The sequence below is a fragment of the Lissotriton vulgaris genome, chromosome 5, assembly GCF_964263255.1.
Source record: "Lissotriton vulgaris chromosome 5, aLisVul1.2, whole genome shotgun sequence".
Taxonomy (NCBI): Eukaryota; Metazoa; Chordata; class Amphibia; order Caudata; family Salamandridae; genus Lissotriton; species Lissotriton vulgaris.
Window position 1 is genome coordinate 76,026,946 of NC_141693.1, and position 22,120 is coordinate 76,049,065.

The following is a 22,120-nucleotide window of genomic DNA, read 5'->3' on the forward strand; positions in this document are numbered from 1 at the left end:
TGTAGTTATGTCCGCCGTTATGAAAGCAGTGGTAAGTGTGGCAAATTCTTCTTTTAGTGTACATCCAAGGGCCTCTTTTATGAATGTGAAGACTTTTTTTCCAGAATTTTCTAACCTTCACACCGTGAAAGATAAGATGCGCTAGGTATGTATGTATCGCATATTTGTATAGCGCTAACGGTCTCCCCTCTCTGAGTCGCAGTACCAGCAGCAATCGTTTTCCCTCAGTCCTAGCGATGCAAGGCGCGCTGGCGTCCAGTATGTCTTGTGCAGTAGCCAGAATTTTGTTTGCGCTATCACTGGGGAGATCATGTTTTTTGACGGGGACGCCCAGAGGGTGTGTAATTTTTGCTCGGTGAGTGTGGTGTTTAGCTGTGATTCCCAGTAGCTGGTAGTCTTTGTGTTAAGGTTTGAGTAGTTAGGTCGGAGGAGTTTGTATATGTGAGACCCTGGTGGCAGACTTTGTTTAGATTCCCCATATACTGAATAATCGAGGGTTTGTGTTTTGTTATTTTTGATTTTTCTACGGCTGTTTTGATTTCGAGAAAGTTGTAAAGTTCTATGTCCGGTAGTTTATGACGCATTTTTATGTTAAAAGTGCATGGTTTTCCCTCGTCTTCCATGTGGGCTGGGTATGAGAACCCTAAACTTTTCCATGACTCTATATCCAGGGGTTTCCCCCTATATTTAATCCTGGGGTTTGACCATAGGGATTCCCAGTTCGAGTTTTTAATGCTGTGTTCGAGTTTTTGGTCCACCTTAAGTAGCGCGCTTCTTGTGTTTTTAAGTATGTGGCTATTCTTTTATGCCTGTTTGTTGGCCTTCAGGAGTGTTATTGGTCTGTGTTGTTTAGGATGGCCTTCTCAATAGGGAGCCAGATTGGAGTGTATTTCTGCTTTGGAAGGATCCAGTACATACCCTGTCTTGCTATGAAAGCCGTCCGGAATGCATTCTGACTTGTCTCTGTTTAGTTTGTACCCGGAGTGGGTAGAATACCACCCTATGGTGTCCATAAGGGCTGCGATAGAGGTTTCTGGGTCTTCTGTTATTATGAGTATGTCGTCCGCATAGGCTGCAATTTTGGCTGTGGTCTTGTTGATGGTGAATCCCTGTTTATTCCTATTGGCTAAGATGTCTCTAATCAGGGGCTCGAGTGCTAATAGGAACAGTGTGGGAGATAGGGGACAACCTTGTCTTGTCCCCCGTTGGAGGCTGAATTGGTGCGAAATTGACCCATTTATAGCTATCTGTGCTATGGGGGTATTGTACAGTGCCATCACTTTACTCATGAATCTCTCTGCTGGGTTGTATGCCTGCAAGCTCTGTTGTAGGAAGTGCCAGGATACTCTATCAAAGGCTTTCTCTGCATCTAGCGTGATTGCTACCGCCGGTTTAGCCGATTTGGAAGATTGTTCGAGGACGTGGCAAAGGAGTCTTGTGTTATCGTGGGACATGCATGTTTTTAGAAAGCCTACTTGTGTGTTGTTAATCAGTTGAGGGAGCACGTTGTTTAATCTTGTGGCTAGGATTTTGGCATAAATCTTGCAGTCTGGGTTGATAAGTGAGATGGGTCTGTAGTTCTGGGGCAGTTGTGCTTCTTTGCCTTCCTTAGGTATGACTATTATGTTTGCTTCCTTCATGGATTCCGTTACAACCCCCTCCCTCTCGCAGTGGTTAAAGACTTTTTTAGGACTCGCCTGCTAATGCGCTTGCTCATTGCTGGCGAGAGATCTAAAGGGCCACCAGCAAATCCTACCAAGAGGGTTTGGAGTGCGGATTATGCCCAGTGCATGTGAGGCATTCAAGCGCGAAGCTTCGCCAGCGCGCGCTCGGCCCTTACTTTCGTTATCGCTCACACCCATTCGACTTCAAAGGAACGATGCTCCCCCGCCCCGCCACGCATCACTTCCTGTTCTCCCTCTTACTTTCGTGCCACGTTTGCGATCATATATCGAGCAAAACCACGTTATAGATGGTTATTTTCATTCACTACCTCTTTTTGTTTCCTTTAGGACGAACCTGGCATGTTTGCACATTGTATTTGCACACTCGTCCTTTCACCGTGTTTTTTCACATGAACTCAGCATTTTTCATCACCGTGAGACTCATTCCTTAGCAATTCTGAGCACATCGGTGTTTTAAAAGCCTCTGCTGCCACCTTGTGGGTTGTTGACTCCTTCCGTATGATAAGGAAACTGAACTTCATTTTTAAATGGCTGTTGTTTTTTTTTTTTTTACCTCGTTTCTTTCAAACGTGCGATAACCATTTCCAAAGCGCAATTCTACCTGCGCCGTTGTAGTCTTGTTTTTGTTGCAAAGGTGCAATTAATGCTGCCTACTGAGATGTCTTTGAGTCTCCCGCTGTCCTATCTGTCCTATCAGCTTGGGTCAAACCCACAGGCCTGTCAGTCTCAGCCACGCTCCACTTGAAATCGCCTCTCTCGCTGCTTGGACAACCCCTTTCACAGCCATGCACATCAAAGCTTTTTGTCCACCACACATCAAATACTGCTTACAGGCCTTCCCCTGAACCCCCTCACATCACCAGACTCGTCTTCGAGCTGACAAAATGGTTCATTAAAAGGCTCGCTGGGCAACAGTAACTAACATGAGATATTACGAGCAACAAATAGTAAGGCTTCAAGTAGTCATTGTTCCTTCCACTTGCAGCCTTTCACTGACACGCAACTCGGCACCTCCCCTCATCAACACATTCACCTTTACCACCATCAGAGCCATCCATTCTTACAGCATGCATCCAATAGGCACTTTCAAACATACTCTACCAACCTTCCTCGATCATGTAATTCTTTGTGTGGGCCCATCTTGCAGTCCCTCAAGCATGCACTCACTGCCGACCCAGCCATCAGCTCCATCATAGATGCATCCTTCTTGCAGCCCCTCAACCATGTCTGCAGCCATACTCTGCAACAGCCAGGCCTCCCACTTATAGCAATTGTCAACCTCAAGGTCCCTCAGTTGTCTGCAACCCTTACAACCTTCCTCAATTATGCATTCCTTACAGTGTGGGCCCCTCAGCCATGCACCCACTGCCGCCCCCAGCCATCACCCCATCAAAGACCCATCCTTCTTGCAGCACCTCAGCCATATCACAAACTCTGCATCAGTCAGGCCTCCCACTACAGCACCAGTCCGTCTAAAAGTCCCGGGGATCTTATTGCTGTTTGTTTCTGCTGACCCTGCATCTCAGAGGACATTTGCCGGTTTTCCATTCCACGCCTCGCGGTACCCGCTGCGCAGGTCCCGCTTCGCTGCAAGGCACTTTCCAACACCTGGGAGCAGTTGACTGGGGCGTACCTGGGGCTGAGGGCTGCGAGCACAAGGGATAGGACTCCATCTCCCAGGAGTCTCCGGTCATCCCCCGCCCGCTCCACCTGGGCCGCTCTCCCTCATCGCCCGGCCCCCAACAGATCTGAGCACGGATTTAAGCGAGGAGTGCTTATTGCTACGTGGGACCTTATTGCTGTTTGTTTCTGCTGACCCTGCATCTCAGAGGACATTTGCCGGTTTTCCATTCCACGCCTCGCGGTACCCGCTGCGCGGGTCCCGCTTCGCTGCGAGGCACTTTCCAACACCTGGGAGCAGTTGACTGGGGCGTACCTGGGGCTGAGGGCTGCGAGCACAAGGGATAGGACTCCATCTCCCAGGAGTCTCCGGTCATCCCCCGCCCGCTCCACCTGGGCCGCTCTCCCTCATCGCCCGGCCCCCAACAGATCTGAGCACGGATTTAAGCGAGGAGTGCTTATTGCTACGTGGGACCTTATTGCTGTTTGTTTCTGCTGACCCTGCATCTCAGAGGACATTTGCCGGTTTTCCATTCCACGCCTCGCGGTACCCGCTGCGCGGGTCCCGCTTCGCTGCGAGGTACTTTCCAACACCTGGGAGCAGTTGACTGGGGCGTACCTGGGGCTGAGGGCTGCGAGCACAAGGGATAGGACTCCATCTCCCAGGAGTCTCCGGTCATCCCCCGCCCGCTCCACCTGGGCCGCTCTCCCTCATCGCCCGGCCCCCAACAGATCTGAGCACGGATTTAAGCGAGGAGTGCTTATTGCTACGTGGGACCTTATTGCTGTTTGTTTCTGCTGACCCTGCATCTCAGAGGACATTTGCCGGTTTTCCATTCCACGCCTCGCGGTACCCGCTGCGCGGGTCCCGCTTCGCTGCGAGGCACTTTCCAACACCTGGGAGCAGTTGACTGGGGCTGGGGGCTGAGGGCTGCGAGCACAAGGGATAGGACTCCATCTCCCAGGAGTCTCTGGTCATCCCCCGCCCGCTCCACCTGGGCCGCTCTCCCTCATCGCCCGGCCCCCAACAGATCTGAGCACGGATTTAAGCGAGGAGTGCTTATTGCTACGTGGGACCTTATTGCTGTTTGTTTCTGCTGACCCTGCAACTCAGAGGACATTTGCCGGTTTTCCATTCCACGCCTCGCGGTACCCGCTGCGCGGGTCCCGCTTCGCTGCAAGGCACTTTCCAACACCTGGGAGCAGTTGACTGGGGCGTACCTGGGGCTGAGGGCTGCGAGCACAAGGGATAGGACTTCATCTCCCAGGAGTCTCCGGTCATCCCCCGCCCGCTCCACCTGGGCCGCTCTCCCTCATCGCCCGGCCCCCAACAGATCTGAGCACGGATTTAAGCGAGGAGTGCTTATTGCTACGTGGGACCTTATTGCTGTTTGTTTCTGTGACCCTGCATCTCAGAGGACATTTGCCGGTTTTCCATTCCACGCCTCGCGGTACCCGCTGCGCGGGTCTTGCTTCGCTGCGAGGCACTTTCCAACACCTGGGAGCAGTTGACTGGGGCGTACCTGGGGCTGAGGGCTGCGAGCACAAGGGATAGGACTCCATCTCCCAGGAGTCTCTGGTCATCCCCCGCCCGCTCCACCTGGGCCGCTCTCCCTCATCGCCCGGCCCCCAACAGATCTGAGCACGGATTTAAGCGAGGAGTGCTTATTGCTACGTGGGACCTTATTGCTGTTTGTTTCTGCTGACCCTGCATCTCAGAGGACATTTGCCGGTTTTCCATTCCACGCCTCGCGGTACCCGCTGCGCGGGTCCCGCTTCGCTGCAAGGCACTTTCCAACACCTGGGAGCAGTTGACTGGGGCGTACCTGGGGCTGAGGGCTGCGAGCACAAGGGATAGGACTCCATCTCCCAGGAGTCTCCGGTCATCCCCCGCCCGCTCCACCTGGGCCGCTCTCCCTCATCGCCCGGCCCCCAACAGATCTGAGCACGGATTTAAGCGAGGAGTGCTTATTGCTACGTGGGACCTTATTGCTGTTTGTTTCTGCTGACCCTGCATCTCAGAGGACATTTGCCGGTTTTCCATTCCACGCCTCGCGGTACCCGCTGCGCGGGTCCCGCTTCGCTGCGAGGCACTTTCCAACACCTGGGAGCAGTTGACTGGGGCGTACCTGGGGCTGAGGGCTGCGAGCACAAGGGATAGGACTCCATCTCCCAGGAGTCTCTGGTCATCCCCCGCCCGCTCCACCTGGGCCGCTCTCCCTCATCGCCCCGCCCCCAACAATCCTCCCACCTCTGCAACATCCACAAAGGAGTCTGCATCTGCCGCTGCGCGGGAGCGCGCGGGAGCACGCCGGGAGAAGCCCGGGACAAGGGCGGGACCGTCTGTGGCCGTCAGTGGCCGAAGGAGGCCGGGCTGGGCCCTCTCTCTTGATTCCCCGCTGTGTTATAACCAAGGCAATGCCCTCGCCTCCACCTCGGGAAACCCCCTCAAGGGATGGTGCCTCCAGTTCTGGGACTTTGGATAACTACTTCAAACCCAATAAAGGAGAGTTGGACATGGAAGGTTCACTTGAGAAACGCAGGGTGGAGCGCAGGCGCTCCATTGAATCTATGAAAACTAGGCCTTTGCTTGATATCAGCCCCTATCCCACCACTCAAGAGGTAGGCGTGCTACCCAGCAGTTTAAATAATTCGATACTAGAGGATTTCCCCGTCTTACTAAGGGAAATTCCCTCTACTCCTGGGATAGCGCTTGTAAAAAACATAGAGCCAGCCCCCCTAGAGATTTCCCATACTCCTGTTAACCTGGTAACCCAAATTCCACCTATCCAATTGGCTAATAAGAGCAAGTCCAAATTAAATGTAGTGGTGGAGTTACATAGGCCCCCACCCAGTAAACGTGCTCGGAAAACAACGGGGGGGCGGGGGAAATCCAAAATATCACATCTGGATTTTGGCAAGAAACGTCCAGATATCGTTCTACCGGGGAAGCATACGGAGATAGTGCCACCTCCAAAGCTCTCAAACCCCAGTATAACTGCCACCACTAAAGAACCAGAGGTTATTACGCTGAATCCAAACAACCCACTCCCTGCTAAGGGGAGCATTGAATTTCTACTCCGCTCCCTTCTACAGCCCATCACCGACAGCTTAAAAAAAGTCGAGATTAGACTCACCTTACTAGAAACTTCTCTTACCACTCTGAGCACTCTAGTAAGTTAGCAGACAAAGCTAGTGGAAACCCATTCCTCGGCTGGGGAACCTTCCAAAGTGGAAGCCGCAACCAATGCCAATAAAGCCCCCCCTAGAAGTATGCCATCTGCCCCCCCTCTGCAACCGCTTATGGCCATCCAACTCCAGGCACGGCACAACAATCAAAGCACCAGACCTACTCATCCAGTGGATTTAACCCCATATAGCTCACAAATAGAGCCCTCTGGAACACTTCAAGATCAGGTTAATGCCCCCCCACTCACGCCCGTTCGCCCAACTCCCAGACCTCGGAGGCCAGACCTCCCACCTGAGGCTAACAGATTAATGGTGGTCTTAGCTGGTGCCCCCCACTTAAGATCAGGGGAAAATGAGGATTACCTATCCCTTAAGAAAAAGGTAATCAAATGGCTTAACTGGAACCGACCCTTGCCACCCCATTTTAATAATGAAATCATCATGGCGAGAAGGGTTCCATGGCTAGGGAAGACCAGGAAAACCATAGTGGGGGACTGTATCATGGTAACCTTCAAGGATCCAGGTACGGTCCGACACATTTGTAGAGGAGTGAACCGATCCCTTGACTCCATCATACAGACCCTCCCAGTTTCTTTTTTCTTTCCCCCGATTCCTAGGCACCAGGTCCCAATATATGATGACTGGACAAGGGTGGAACATAGACGCAATCACAAAGGCTTTGTACAACGCCCGTACTTCCAGCCGCCGGACACACCTTTTTGTGATTTTAATCGCTTTAACTGTCTGGACGGTTTGGATGGGGTCGACTGACTTACTGCCTGTAAGACAGTGCCAGGGGTCTCGGGTGCCCGTGGCCCCCTGGACCCCCCCCATTTTGTCCTCCGGTTCAACCTCTGGCCCATTGAATGATCCATCTGCCTCAGACTACGGCAGAATCGAATTCCCCCACCTAGCCACTGATGGAGTAGTTGCTGTTGAGGGGATAACTATGGTTCCTTTCCTTGTTGGCGAGGGGAAGCGGGGATCCCTGGTGCCACATGCATCCTTTGCTCCCCCCGCTACAGGCCCTGCAACACAAGTGGAGCCCGGACCCACCTCTTCCAATCTTCATGCTTTGTCATCTCCCACCCCCGAACATCTGAGGATAATCTCCTGGAACATCGCGGGATTAGCAAACAAATTGGAAGAGCCGACCTGGGAAAAGTATGTAGAAACTGGTGACATATGTATGTTCCAGGAAACCTGGGCGAGAGAGGACCATGGACATCAAGGCTACACATCATTCTTTATTCCAGCTAGGTGGGAAGGCAAAGGCCGCCCATCAGGGGGCCTTGCGACATGGGTTGCTGCTCACCTGGGCTGTGTGGCAACACGGCTCCCATGCAACTCTGATGACATCCTGGCGGTCTCATTAACATGGCCAAACAAAGCTAACCTCCTGCTGGTTAACATCTATTCCAGGCCGATGGGAAAGACAAAAGAATCACCGACTTTTAATGAACTCTCGAACTTTTTATCTGAACTGTCGACTGATTCATATTATGTGGTGGGTGGGGACTTTAACTCTCACTTTGAGCCACTCCCCGGCCTCCAGGAAGGGTTCCTATCAGAAGAAGAAGCTAGGTGGGCAGTACCAGGGGTTGATGTCCCATCTCCAAAAGCTTGGACCCCATTAGCGTTGCAAATCACTGCCCTTACGTTAAGGTATGGACTCCGAGCGTGTAATGGGCGAGTTAACTCAGACACACCAGGTAAAAATACTTACAATCGCCGGGGAAGAGAGTCACACTTGGACTACGTTCTGGTCCAATTAGCGAGGTGGTCAACAATACAGGATTTTAGGGTAACAGACAGGCTGGACAGTGACCACAATGCCCTTGAGTTAGACCTTGTTCATCCAGCACCTCAGGGCCTAGTGACCCATGAAGAAGGGAATTACCCCACGCTCCTCATAGATAACAGCAGGAGAAGAATTAGGTGGGAGCATATGGTCACAAATAAGGACAAACTCCCACTGCTTTATGCAGAGATCACCCCCATCCTGGAAATTGTTGGGGACCTTGATAGTGTAGCAAATAAAACCGATATAAGGAGTAAACTGTTTGATGCCCATAAGGAACTTATAAAAGTTGCGGCACTCCACTTTACACGTAATGTACGAAAGCCAAGAGAGAGGTGCCAAGGCAAAACACAATGGTACAATGTAGCCTGTAGACGGGCCAAAACAGAACTCCTTGGAGTAATTAAGGAGGGCAAAGGAGGGGAACGCCTTAAGCAATGTAGGCAAGCCTATAAGAAACTTCTTGCCCAGGCCAAAATAGAATGGGAGGAAAACCAGTGGGAAGAACTCACAAAGGCCCTAGCAGTGCAAGATCAACGCCTGTTTTGGAGATTGGTAAACGGGGGATCAGGGAGCTTACACTCAGCAGTGGAGCCTAACATAGCTCCTGGAGTGTGGCAGGCCCACTTCCAGTCTCTATATAGCGCTGAGTCCGGAGAACTTCCTGTGCCAATTGAACCAGAGAGGCAGGGCCCTCAGGCGGATCAAATAACACTGAGCGAGGTCACTGCTGCCATTTCAGGCCTGGCCTCGGGGAAGGCGCCTGGGCTGGATGGGCTACCGGGAGACCTGTACAAGCAGGAGCCCACCGTCTGGGCGCCTTACCTCGCTGCTCTTTTTAATGGTATCCTTGGTGGGATGGAAATCCCCAGTACTTGGCTGGGGGCAGAGGTGGTCCTGATTTTTAAAAAGGGATCCCCCCTCCTCCCAGCCAACTACAGGCCGATTAGCCTGATAGATGTAGCACAGAAGTTGTTCGGCAGGGTTCTCCTGAATAGGCTTCAGGAATGGATCGAGGAGGCAGGCGCCCTCAGTCCATATCAGGCAGGCTTTAGGAAAGGGGTATCGACTGTGGACCAGGTCTTTAGACTGAATCTGGTCTACTGGAGGACAGTGAGGTTCGAGGGTGGTAGTTTGTACACGATTTTCGTGGACCTACGAGCCGCCTTCGACCTAGTGCCCAGGGGAAAACTCTGGGTCATTCTGGCAGGGATGGGCGTACCACCAGATATTTTATTGACCTTGCAGAGGCTGCACCACAACAATTATGCCCAGGTGAGGTGTGGGAGGTCGGGGGAGCTGACTGATAGATTCCCCGTGGGCAGAGGGGTAAGACAGGGCTGTGTGCTGGCGCCGACCCTGTTTTGCCTCTTCGTCAACGGGGTAATCGCTCATCTAAACGCCACCGACTACACAGATGCCCCCAAATTAAATGGCAACAGTGTGCCCGCAATAATGTTTGCGGACGACACACTGTTGGTATCTAAAACACCCATGGGCATCCAAAGGATACTTGATGCCTTTGTGGCCTTCTGTCAGGATAGAGGGCTGGAAATCAATCCTACAAAAACCAAATATATGGTTTTGAATCCAAGCCCCAAACAGCGCCCGAATCCCCTACTGGGAGCAGCGCGGCTGGAAAGAGTAGCCACGTTTGAATATCTCGGCGTGACACTGAACGAAAATATGACCTGGGGGACCCATCAAACCAGGGCTAACCTTAAACTAATACAAATTACCGGGGGTATTTCCCGGATGATGACCGGTTCGACCTATCGCCCATTGGGGGCCTTAATTCAGATATATAAGGCACAGGCCAGGGGGGCGATCCTGTATGGGGCTGAATTGTGGGGCCACATCCCATGTCGGAACCTGTCTTCCACGGAAAATAGGTTTATAAGACAAATTACCTCACTTCCCCCTAGCACTCCACTTCTCCCTTTGAGGCTTGATCTAGGGATACGGCCTCTCGCCGACGAGATAAGTCTAAGACCCATTGCCTTCTGGCGCAGGCTATGGAGCAGTGACGATCTCGCCGATTATAGGGCGGAACTGGTCGAATTATTAAAACACCCCAAGGCGCTTAGTATTCCCTGGGTCCAAAATATCCAGTCAATTTGCACAGATCTGGGGCTCCCCGAATTGTGGACCGAACCAGCAAATACAGCACCAAGAATCTCCAAGAGATCTTTGGCGAATCTGTATCACGAACACAAAAGGGTAAGGGCCTTAGCTACCCAGACAGAGGGGTCCCTTTCTTCTAAATTCCTGCAAAGTAAGGATATCTATACATTTGAAAAGGCTTTTGATCCCATATATCCCATACTCACTAGAAAGTTATTTCTCCAGTGGAGATATGGTACATTGCCTTTACGCTCCTTTTCTAGCACCTGGTCACAAGTCCCTTCAACCAAGTACTGTCCCCTTTGCACTGACAAAGAGGAAAATGATTTGCATGTGATCTTTTTCTGCCCAGCATACAAGGCAGCCAGAAAGTACTGGCTGCTGCCCTTGATTAAGAATTTGGGTGGCAGGGAATATACACCTATGTACAGGATTTTAAAATGTGATGTTTCCGGCCCAATTGTTTTTGCACTTTCCAAATTCTTTACAAATGTTTGGCATACGCGTAATCGTCTTTTAAAAAATGCTGGGTAGATTGTAGAATCGCCTTAATTTTTAATATTGTTAATATTGTCTGGTTTTTGATTTTAAAATTATGCACTGATGTTTTATCAAATGTGGCAGTATCTACGTGATTTTAATGTATGTGTATCTTTTATTCGACCTAATGGTCGAAATAAAGATTGAAAAATGAAATGGAAAAGTCCCTCAGTTGTGGGCAACCCTTTAAAATCTTTCACAATCATGCATTACTTGCAGTCCCTCAGTCATCTTCCGACTTCTGTCATGGACCTTTATATGCTGGCACCACCTTTATCTAACATGCATGTCAGTCTTACAGCCATTCTGTTATCAACCGACCCGCAAAATATGTAGCCCTTTCTCAGGTCCCTGCTTGCACACCACCATTTGTCTGTGCCTCGCATCAAACTTCAAAGGCTGCCGCTCCCCTGCCCCCCGCGTGTACAGCGCACACCACCACTCTCCTACTTCCCCTTCCACCTCCCTCGACCGCTCTTCCCATTCACGCGCTCTGCAGGTCACCATTTTCCAGCATGCGGCCTCTAGCGCTTTCATCCCGATCACTCCCCCCTCTCCTACTTCCCCATCCACCTCCCAAATTAACCAAACTCTTTCCCTGCTAGTGACGCCTGCATGCGGAAATTTCCCTTTAGAGAAACGATAATAATTGATGATAAACTATGAGGTGAGTCTTGTTTTGGACAGCTTAATGCTCGTGCAGCATTTGTTCTACATGATCCTGATCTGCACATGGTGAGATCGAAAGGCTGCGTGCTCTCGTTACTGCATAACCAAATGCGTGTGTATTCATCAATTCAGTTATTTAAATGGAAATATTGTACTACTGAGCAGTGCCAGTATTCTCCCATTGAAAGTATTGCCGTCCTCCTGAGAAGTGCAGAAATGTTTATATGTGTAAGCACTCCTGGGAAGCTGTGAAAGCTGCTTTCCAGGCATGCGCCTAGACCTATTTGAAAATACCTATGTTGCTGTAAAATAAAATACAACAATCAAATGTATAAGTTTTGCAAATCTAGATTGAAAGAGGCAGTACTCAATCTTCCGTGTAATCTCTTGGTAATGTTGGTACTTTATCCCCAAGGGGCTACATTCAATCATGTACACATTTCAAGCCATAACTGCATGTCATGTCGTACAGTAAAAAATAGCGACGAGTCAAAAGCCTAAAAAAGCCCAATTTCTGCTTGCAATGAGGCTTTAACACTTGTAGTGCCAAGGGCAGTGGAATTAATGTGCGAATAGTGTTACTGCTGCCATGGGCGATGTCACTTCTCCTGTTTCTCGTTGGAAAATGTGCAGTCATGGAGTAAATAAAATGCCTGATGTGCTGTACGATCCTAGAGAACTTAAAATGCATTTGAGCTAACTTTAAAAAGTGTTTACCAGGGAAATGGCCCACAACTCAGAATAAATGAAATGTAAATTGATACTTGTATAGCGCACTACTCGCCCGCAAGGGTCTCAAGGCGCTTGTACGAATACCGCTGTGGAACCCGTCCTGGCTTTCCCTGTGAGGCGTCCACTCCTGGGCACCCCCAGGGTGAAGGCCAGGCATCCTTAGCGTTGTGGGGGCCGTTGTGGAGATTAAGCAAGCAAGCAAGCTAAAATGTAAAACTAGTTGTAAAACGACGGGTTCTAGTTTCAGTTTTGTCAGTTAGTTCACAGTAATTATGCCATTTCTCAACATCCTGTTCTGCCAGTCACTAGATGGCATGGCTGGATGTAACTGGGGCGGACAGCCTCAGCCTTGTTAGCAAAAACCCGGAGTTTAACGAATCCTGCGTTGAGTGCCATGTCTGTTGATTTCATGCACTTTGTGATAGGGTCTACAGGTGCGGACCCCAAGGGCTATTAAATGCTTTTTAAGGAGGCGTCTTCGTTCGGCCTGGAGTTTTGGACATAATTATACATTTGTACTGGAACAATTTCCAAAGTGGGGGGGTGGGGATGTTAGAAAATCTACATCACCCAAGTGACCTAAGCAAGAGTAGTCAACCCCACCCTCCAACTCCATCCTCCAACACCACCCTCCACCTCCCCCCTCCAAATCCACCCTCCAACTCCACCCTCCATAAGGAACACCACCACATCATTCAGGGGCACCACCACATCACCTCCAACACCACCCTCCTCCCCCCCCCTCCAAATCCACCCTCCAACTCAACCCTCCATCAGGAACACCACCGCATCACTCAGGGACACCACCGCATCACTCAGGGACACCACCGCATCACTCAGGGACACCACCGCATCACTCAGGGACACCACCGCATCACTCAGGGACACCACCGCATCACTCAGGGACACCACCACATCACTCAGCGGCACCACCACATCATTCAGCGGCACCACCATACCATACCACATCACATCACATCACATCACTCGGGGGCACCACCACATCACATCACTCGGAGGCACCACCACATCACATCACTCGGGGGCACCACCACATCACATCACTCGGGGCACCACCACATCACATCACTCGGGGGCACCACCACACCACATCACTCGGGGGCACCACCACATCACATCACTCGGGGGCACCACCACATCACATCACTCGGGGGCACCACCACATCACATCACTCGGGGGCACCACCACATCACATCACTCGGGGGCACCACCACATCACATCACTCGGGGGCACCACCACATCACTCGGGGGCACCACCGCATCACTCGGGGGCACCACCGCATCACTCGGGGGCACCACCGCATCACTCGGGGGCACCACCGCATCACTCGGGGGCACCACCGCATCACTCGGGAACACCACCGCATCACTCGGGAACACCACCGCATCACTCGGGAACACCACCGCATCACTCATGGACACCACCGCATCACTCGGGGACACCACCGCATCACTCAGGGACACCACCACATCACTCAGCGGCACCACCACATCATTCAGCGGCACCACCATACCATACCACATCACATCACATCACATCACTTGGGGGCACCACCACATCACATCACTCGGAGGCACCACCCCATCACATCACTCGGGGGCACCACCACATCACATCACTCGGGGGCACCACCACATCACATCACTCGGGGGCACCACCACACCACACCACATCACATCACATCACTCGGGGGCACCACCACATCACATCACTCGGGGGCACCACCACATCACATCACTCGGGGGCACCACCACATCACATCACTCGGGGGCACCACCACATCACTCGGGGGCACCACTGCATCACTCGGGGGCACCACCGCATCACTCGGGGGCACCACCGCATCACTCGGGGGCACCACCGCATCACTCGGGGGCACCACCGCATCACTCGGGGGCACCACCGCATCACTCGGGGGCACCACCGCATCTCTCAGGGACACCACCGCATCACTCAGGGACACCACCACATCACTCAGCGTCTCGGTCTCGCTGCTTGCTTGTGACGGACCTATGAGACTGTTGTCTGTTTTCGGTTGTAGATTATGTAAGAGGCTGGTGCGTGGTTCTCGTTTCAGACCATGAAAATGGCTGCCTGCTCCTTGTCTTAGACTCGGTATTGCACCTGCTGTCTGTTCTCTGGCACAGACCAAGTATGAGGTTGGTGCCTGTTCTCTTCCATTATCTCTCTGCCAAAGACCCTGTGTTACACTGGTACCTGTTCTCTTTCTGTGTGTTATCTTTCAGAGACTCTGTTTGGGCGGATGTCTGCTTTCTTACAGGTTCTTGCTGGCCCTGCATAAGGCTAGTAACCTGTTCTCTGGCTGTCTGTTCTGTGTCACAGACCCTGTACAAGGCTGGTATTTGCTCTCTTGCGTTCTGTCTTTTCTCTGTTACAGACACTGTATGAAAGTAGAACCTGCTCTCTTGCTGTCTGTTCTCTGTCACAGACCCTGTAAGAGACAGGGCCCTGCTCTGTCACTGTGTCTGTCTGTTCTCTGTTGCAGACCCTATGTGAGACTGGTGCCTGCTCACTTGCTGTCTGTTCTGTAGTAGGGGATCTCTGTGTATAGTCATAATCTAGTGAATAGTCCCGCCCATGTGTGTAGACCCCGGAGCAATCGAAAATAATCTCTTAAGCTGTCCTCATTGCAGTCCTGCATAGACATTAAAGAGAAAATTAAAGACAATAATGCAGCCTGTACCTTCAAGGTTACACTGTCCAGTACTTCAACTAGAAATGCCAGGGATATTACTAACACATTTAACACAATCTGTCAAGTTTCCCCCTTCAGAGAAACTTTCCTCCCCTCACCAAGTCCTTGAAATGATAGAGAGGAAGGGATGGACAGACAAGCCTCCATAGGCTGCCATTATGTGTCTGAAAAAGGGATACCGTGCCTTTAAGGAACTCTCTAGAGACCCTCTGCATCCCAGCATGCACAGCCCACTCGTTTTACTTTCATTTCTTTTTTCCGGCTCCTGCTAGCAGGACCCTGGATCATTGAGCTCTCCCTATTTGGGTGTTTTGTGTAATTTTTGGCACTTCTAAAGTGTTAGAGTGTGTTCACTCGCCGTATTTTTGGTTCTGCCTCACTTTGCTGGAGTTTTCTGGTGCTTTTGGCCCTTTGTTTGTCAAATATGCCTGCCTTATTTGATAAATGCCCAGAGTGTGCCAGGAAAAGGCAAAATCAGATCCATACAGGGTGTGTATCCTGTGTCTCCCTCCTTCTCATGTTCCTGGGGCTTGTGAGATTTGCCAGCAGTTCTCCAGCAGGACGCTGAAGGACAGACAGAAGATTAGGCTCCAAGGTCTGGAGCGAAGAAAGCAGCAGGGTCCAGGTGGGTCTGGGCAGGAAGGGACCTCTTCCTCTGCCCGTGCTTCTGCCTCTGGGGGGTTCCTCAGTAAGGAGAAGGCCAGAAAACGCCACCGGTCTCCGTCGGCGTCGATAGCCTCGACGTCGGTGTTGAGAGGAACGACCACGGTCTGCTCCCCGTCTCCCCAGGGCTCTGGGTGGAAACGACTTCGACGTCGAGGGGATTGACGTCGAGGCCTCCGACAAGGTCGATGTCGAGGACTGCTTCGTCATCGAGCCATCATCGACGTTGAGAGGGTTCATGGAGACGCAGGCGCTCGCAGCCGAGGCGTCCCCGGCGTTCACCATCGACGTTGACTCGGCGTCGAGGAGGCGATCATCGACGTCGTCGAGAAGGCGATCATCGACGTTGAGAAGGCGATCAGCGTCGAGGAGGAAAGCATCGTCCTCCAGGAGGCGTTCCAGAGCCAGGACTGAGTCCTCGGTTGCCACGAGTCCACAGTCGCCGCGGCACCGTTGCTCGGCTACCAGGGGTACAGCCTCGAGGTATCCCCCCTTCCGGTCCGGCGAAGAAAAAAAGGAGAGGGGAAGAGTCTCCGGGCTCGGAGTACTCTCGGGTCTATTCGCCCTCCAAGCCGAGGTCACCTACACCTCCTCCGTTACCCAAGGACCCTCTTCCACGTAATCCGACGCCTCCTCCACCGCCTGTTCCTCCGCATCGTCTTCCGCCTCCTACACCACCACCTCCGCCGAGGTCTGTCTCATTACCACATCTCCCGACGCTGCCTACGGGGCCACCACAACCTAGGCTCCCGTTTCGGCCTCCACAGCTCCCTCCGCTACGGCCCGTGGACCGTCCGAGACCGTGGAGGTCGAGATCTCGCTCCAGACAGAGGGATAGATCCAGGAGTCGCCGTCTCTCTTCTACGAGATCCAGACTGCGCCACAGGAGGGACCGGTCAAGGTCCCGCCACACGGATTCATCCTGTGCCAGGGACTATTCACCTACCCTGTCGGACTCCCCTTTGACGAGGGGGTCTCCAGTAGATGACCTAGTCTCCTTCCAGGACGTGTTGCTGCAAGGAGCAACTAAGCTGGGCATCACTGTGCCCGCGCCATTGACTTCCGCCATTTTTGAAACTCTGCACAAGAAGCAGTTATCTGGCCCTTTGCTGCCCTTAGTGCCTGGGCTGGTGGAACTTGCCATGGAGCTGTTCCTCACCCCTGCGGCTACGAGATCGGCACCTTCAAGGCTGCAGAAGAAATATAAGGCTCCTGACTTGGACCCAGCGTTTTTTCGTTTGGATCCCGCGCCTGACTCGGTAATCGACAGTGCCTCCTGACAAGGAGAGCCGCTGGATGGATTCGGCAGACAGGAAGGTTTGCGGGACGGCCTCCACCTCAATGATGGCCGCGAGTGCCTCAGCACTGTTGGATGCAAAGAGAACACAGTGTCCTGAGAGGTAGGAGTCAGTAGACCATTTTAAATAGCATGCACATAGCATTACTTGAGAAGAAAGAAGGAGAATACTCATTTGTATGTTAAAAGATAGTTATTCATCTTTATGTTGTAACATTAGTTGCAAGGTTGGAGGTATACAGTTAAGAACACCACTGCATAAAATGAATAAGTGACAACCACATGGAACTTGGTGCAAAAACGTGTACAAAAGTGCAAGTGGCGACGCAAGTGAAAGTGAACAGCGTTGGTGGCACACTGTGCATAAGGTGCAAATAATTTACAGTGAGTGGCTCAACGGCGCATGTGACCGTGTGATATCACAGTAGGCCAGGGTAATTTCATTCAATTGTAGAGCCACAAGGAAGGAGTGCGCCTATTGTTTAGGCTGTTTGGTAGACGGCGTTTCGATCCGGGTTAGTTCGGATCATCATCAGGACTTGGTTGTCTGATTGAAGGAGTGCTGTAAGGGAAAGGTGGAGATTAGGGAAAGGAGCCCGGGTTCAGAGGAGGGGCAAGTAGTGGGGAAAGTCAAGGAGTACCTGGGATAGGATCCGGATGAATTGAATCCTCTTGAAAGCAAGTAACCTGGGAGGGATACCGCGGTGACTTGAGAAGCCCCAGATAAGGATCGTCTGTTCGCTCCAGGAGGGTACTGGGGAAAGAGGGATAAGTAAGGGTACTGCTCGATGGGCGGAATCAGAGTGTACATTACGCCTCAGGTAGCACAGGGCAGTAATTGGGAGATTGGCAAAGTCTGGTAGGCACATACCTTGTTAGTTCTGTGCTCCGATCGGCCGAATGAATCAGTCGTTTTCGCGAACGCTAGAGGGGAAGAGGAGTGCCGGGATTAGAAACTGGCTAAAAGGTAAGGTGAGCGGGCAAGGAAAAGGGGGAGCAGGAGGTTACCTGTAAGGATCGGCGTGCGCGGCGCTTCCGTGCAGGTAGGCGTCTGAAGGCCGGTCTAGGCAAGGAGTGCAGTTAAACTTCCGCCTTGGGGCAGAGTTGGCATGGAGCGTTGGGGGCGGGGATTTGGGCGTCAGCAGGGGTGTGCTGACGTGAGAGGGAAACAATTGGTGCTTCGGAATAGATGAAGAATGGCGTAACCCTAGTGACTCGTCCGCGTTCCTGAGGGTCGGACTGGTGGGGGGGCGTGTCACTGGAAGACACTGGGGCGGAGTTGGCGAGAGAGGGTGATTGGATCTACGGTGGCGAAGGTGTGGCGTTGTCAAGGTAATGCGGCCGATTCACAAGGAAGGAAGGCTTGAGTTACTGTGAAAGTTAAAACATTTGGCGGGTTGTTTTTTTGGATGGGCTTGCCATTCTATTCACTAGATTATGACTATACACAGAGATCCCCTACTACAGAAGGAGTAGTTTCTTACCTGTACCTTCAGTTCTGTAGTAGGGGTATCTCTGTTATAGTCATAAGCGCCCGCCCTCCTCCCCCGTGGAGAAAATAATACTGTGATGTATGCTACAGGCCTTGCTTTATGCACCTTCAAAAAGAACTGAAAGTAAAAGGAGTGGGCTGTGCATGCTGGGATACCGAGGGTCTCTAGAGAGTTCCTTAAAGGCACAGTATCCTATTTTCAGACACATAATGGCAGCCTATGGAGGCTTGTCTGTCCATCCCTTCCTCTCTATCATTTCAAGGACTTAGTGAGAGGAGGAAAGTTTCTCTGAAGGGGGAATCTTGACAGATTGTGTTAAATGTGTTAGTAATATCCTTGGCATTTCTAGTTGAAGTGCTGGACAGTGTAGCCTTGTAGGTACAGGCTGCATTATTGTCTTTAATTTTCTCTTAAGTGTCTATGCAGGACTGCAATGAAGACAGCTTTAGAGATTAATTTTGATTGCTCCGGGGTCCGCGCAAATGGGCGGGACTATTCACTAGATTATGACTATAACAGAGATACCCCTACTACAGAACTGGAGTTACAGGTAAGAAACTACTACTTCTGTGTCACTGACCCTGTAAGAGGCCGGTGCATGTTCTCTCTCTGTGTCTCTGTCACAGACCCTGTATGAGTCTGTTACCTCCTCAGGTTATGTCTGATCTCTGTCACAGGCCATTGACCCTGCTGGTGCCTGGTCGCTCACTTTCAAGGTCTGTTCTCTTTTGCAGATCATGTGGGTTTGGCACCTGGTCTTTTACTGTGTCTGTTCTCTGTCATACTGCCTTTTGAGGGATGCTGGTAACTACTCTCTCGTCGTGGATGTCTTTTGTCTGTTGCAGACCCTGCATAAGGCTGGTCCTGCTCTCTTCCTGTGTCTGTCTAAGATACTTGTGCCTGGTTCATAGCATCTCGATATGTGTAGCTGGTACTTACAACCAGGATCGTTACAAATGATGATTAAAATCTGGATATGGGAGGAGGAGCTTAGCGCGCATCCGAGATGGCAGTGTGAGCACAGGGCTCCCGAGACCCTCGCCGCCCTCCGCTTATATCCTGAACGATATCCTGACTACGAAGACGGATTGTTGGAGATGAAACTCAGCTGATGAGCTAGCTGCTTTCAAAAATTGATTCAGACTTCGGGAACCACTGCTACGACACCCTGAACTTTTGAGGCCCACCCCATGGCGACGCCTGGGGCTTGAGTCGTTGAGATGCCTAGGCAGTAGTTGAACAACAATGGCCTGACGAGCTCGGCTCATTGCCTTGGAGTTAACTTTCGGTTTCACTGTCGGTCTCTGGCCTTATTCTATCCCAAGATCGACCTGGTCACTCGAGGTCTTCCGAACTCTGCGACTCCACCGTATGCCAACGGTCGCGAGCGTCTGTGGGCTGCAGCTGCTGACGCCTGCCTTTGAAGACGCCGGTGGGTCGACCCCGAAGGGCCATTTTCACCAGGTCTCACAGGCCCTTCGGGGGCATATTGCCCAACTTGGCGGGCAGACCCGACAACGAGAAGCGGAAAACCAAGACGCCTCTCCGGGGGGGGAACTATTCAAACGAATGTCATGGAATGATATACCCAGCATAAGGGGTCCCACGGTGGTACGAATAAGATTTTGGAGGAGGTAGGCGTAGACCCGGCTGCGTCGACCGAGTTGACTGTGCAGGATGTCATGGGCGCCATTGCAGGTATTAAGTCTTCCATCGGCCAGCAATATGAGTCTCTCGCCCTTAAGCTCGATACTGTAGCCATTGACGTCAATTTGATCAGAGCGGACTTATCGAAGACTAACGAGAAGGTCAAATCATTAGATCTAAAGACCTCCAGCCTTACGACCGATGTGTCCGACTTACAGACGGAGGTCGGCAATCTGCGGTCCTCCAAGGATCTCATGGCCCGTCGACTTAAGGATTTTGAAAACCGGGCCAGACGCAATAATGTACGTATTATTGGGGTCCCTGAAAAAATGGAAAATCCTGCCGTTGATATCCTTGTGGAGCACCTCATCCTAAATCACCTCGCCCCCAGAACCCTAAGTAAATTCTTCGCCGTGGAACGTGCGCACTGAGTACCTGGTGGGAAGCCAGAATTTTCAACTTCAGAGATAGAGACGCTATCCTGCAGGCATCGCGGGTTGGAGGCCCCGTGAAGTTTGAAAACACAACGGTTAGCTTTTACCCGGATTTTACCCAGTTCGTTCAGAGACAGAGGTTGGGATTTCAGGGGGTGAAGCGACGGTTGAGAGACATGGACTTGAAATACGCGATTCTATTTCCAACCAGGCTTCGTTTCGAATATGAGGACCGGACGTTTTTCTTTGATCGTCCTGAGAATGTGAGTGACTGGCTGGATACATTACCAAAGCGGAGCGAACGAACTGAGCACTCGGGTGGAGCAGAGGGTGGCGTGCTGGAGCAAGAATGACAATGTGGTCCCTGATTTCCGAACAATTAACATACCATACAGCTCGGTTTGAGTTCTTGCATACGGATGTGATCTATGGTGGTATACCTGAGGGTGGCGCGGGGGAGTGGAACTCTTTCCTCCTCTGGGTTTCTTTTTGTAGAATAGTTTACTGTTAGGGCGACCGGCACACTGCAAGTTGGGGATGTTTTTGAGTTTAACGCAGGGGTGCAGGGTGGGGGGTGGAAGGGGGAGTTTGGGCATGTTTCTCTTTTTCTCAAGGCAACGTATTGTGTTATTCTTGTATCTGGGTACTGTGTTCGCTATGGGGAGGACTCTGCATTCATTTTCGGGATGGGGGGTAGTGGGTTGAAAATACTGTGTTGGAATGTCAATGGGTTGGGGGATAGGATAAAGCGGGGAGTAGAGTTGCAACTGTTGAGACGCCTCTCCCCTGATGTTGTGTTGTTGCAGGAGACACACTTGTCAGTCAGTCAATTTTCTTTATTCGATTATTTAAAATCATAAAAGAGCAAGCATTTTGCATATCCTGGTTACAGTACATTTCATTGAAGCACAGAAACAATTTATCAAATTTGAAACATTCAATCAATATTATAAAACAGATAAGCCACGATGCAACATACATAAATATCTAAAAAAAAGCTAAAAAAAGAAGGGTTTATTAAGCACAATTCATTTAAGAAATGAGGAAGAGAGGAAATTCATTTGTCAAAGATAAAGTGCCTGTGCCTTGTGCGGTGCTTATTTTTACGTGCGCCTGCAACCAGAAAACTAGCCACTGAAAACGCTACATTTACATTGGGGAGGAGCTGCAAGAACAACAGGGCTGGTTTAACCTGGATGAAGCCCTGGTGACGTAAAATAGGGAGCAGATAACTTTTCCTGAGCTCAGTGTAATGTCCGCAGAACATAATAAAGTGCATCGTATCCTGTGTCGAGAAGTGATCACAGTCGCATGGATCGGCATCCTCGGGTCGCGACCAAGATTTGAAGTTGCCCAATACAAAATGAATTAAATCGAAGCGAAATCTCGTTAAGAGAAAGCGGTGATAGGAATTTGTGGTAAAGAGGAGATAAGGTTCCATTCCTGGGGCTAAGGAGAGCGTGCAATGTTTCCTTACCATAGTCTT

At 51.2% G+C, this 22,120-nt stretch overlaps 1 protein-coding gene across 2 annotated transcripts in view; it reads left to right on the top strand.

Annotated features, from left to right (window-relative positions):
- The window catches only part of LOC147710229 (E3 ubiquitin-protein ligase TRIM39-like), a 255,116-nt gene that overhangs the window by 111,136 nt on the left and 121,860 nt on the right, over positions 1-22,120 (top strand). The gene's annotated exons all lie outside the window — the stretch shown is intronic.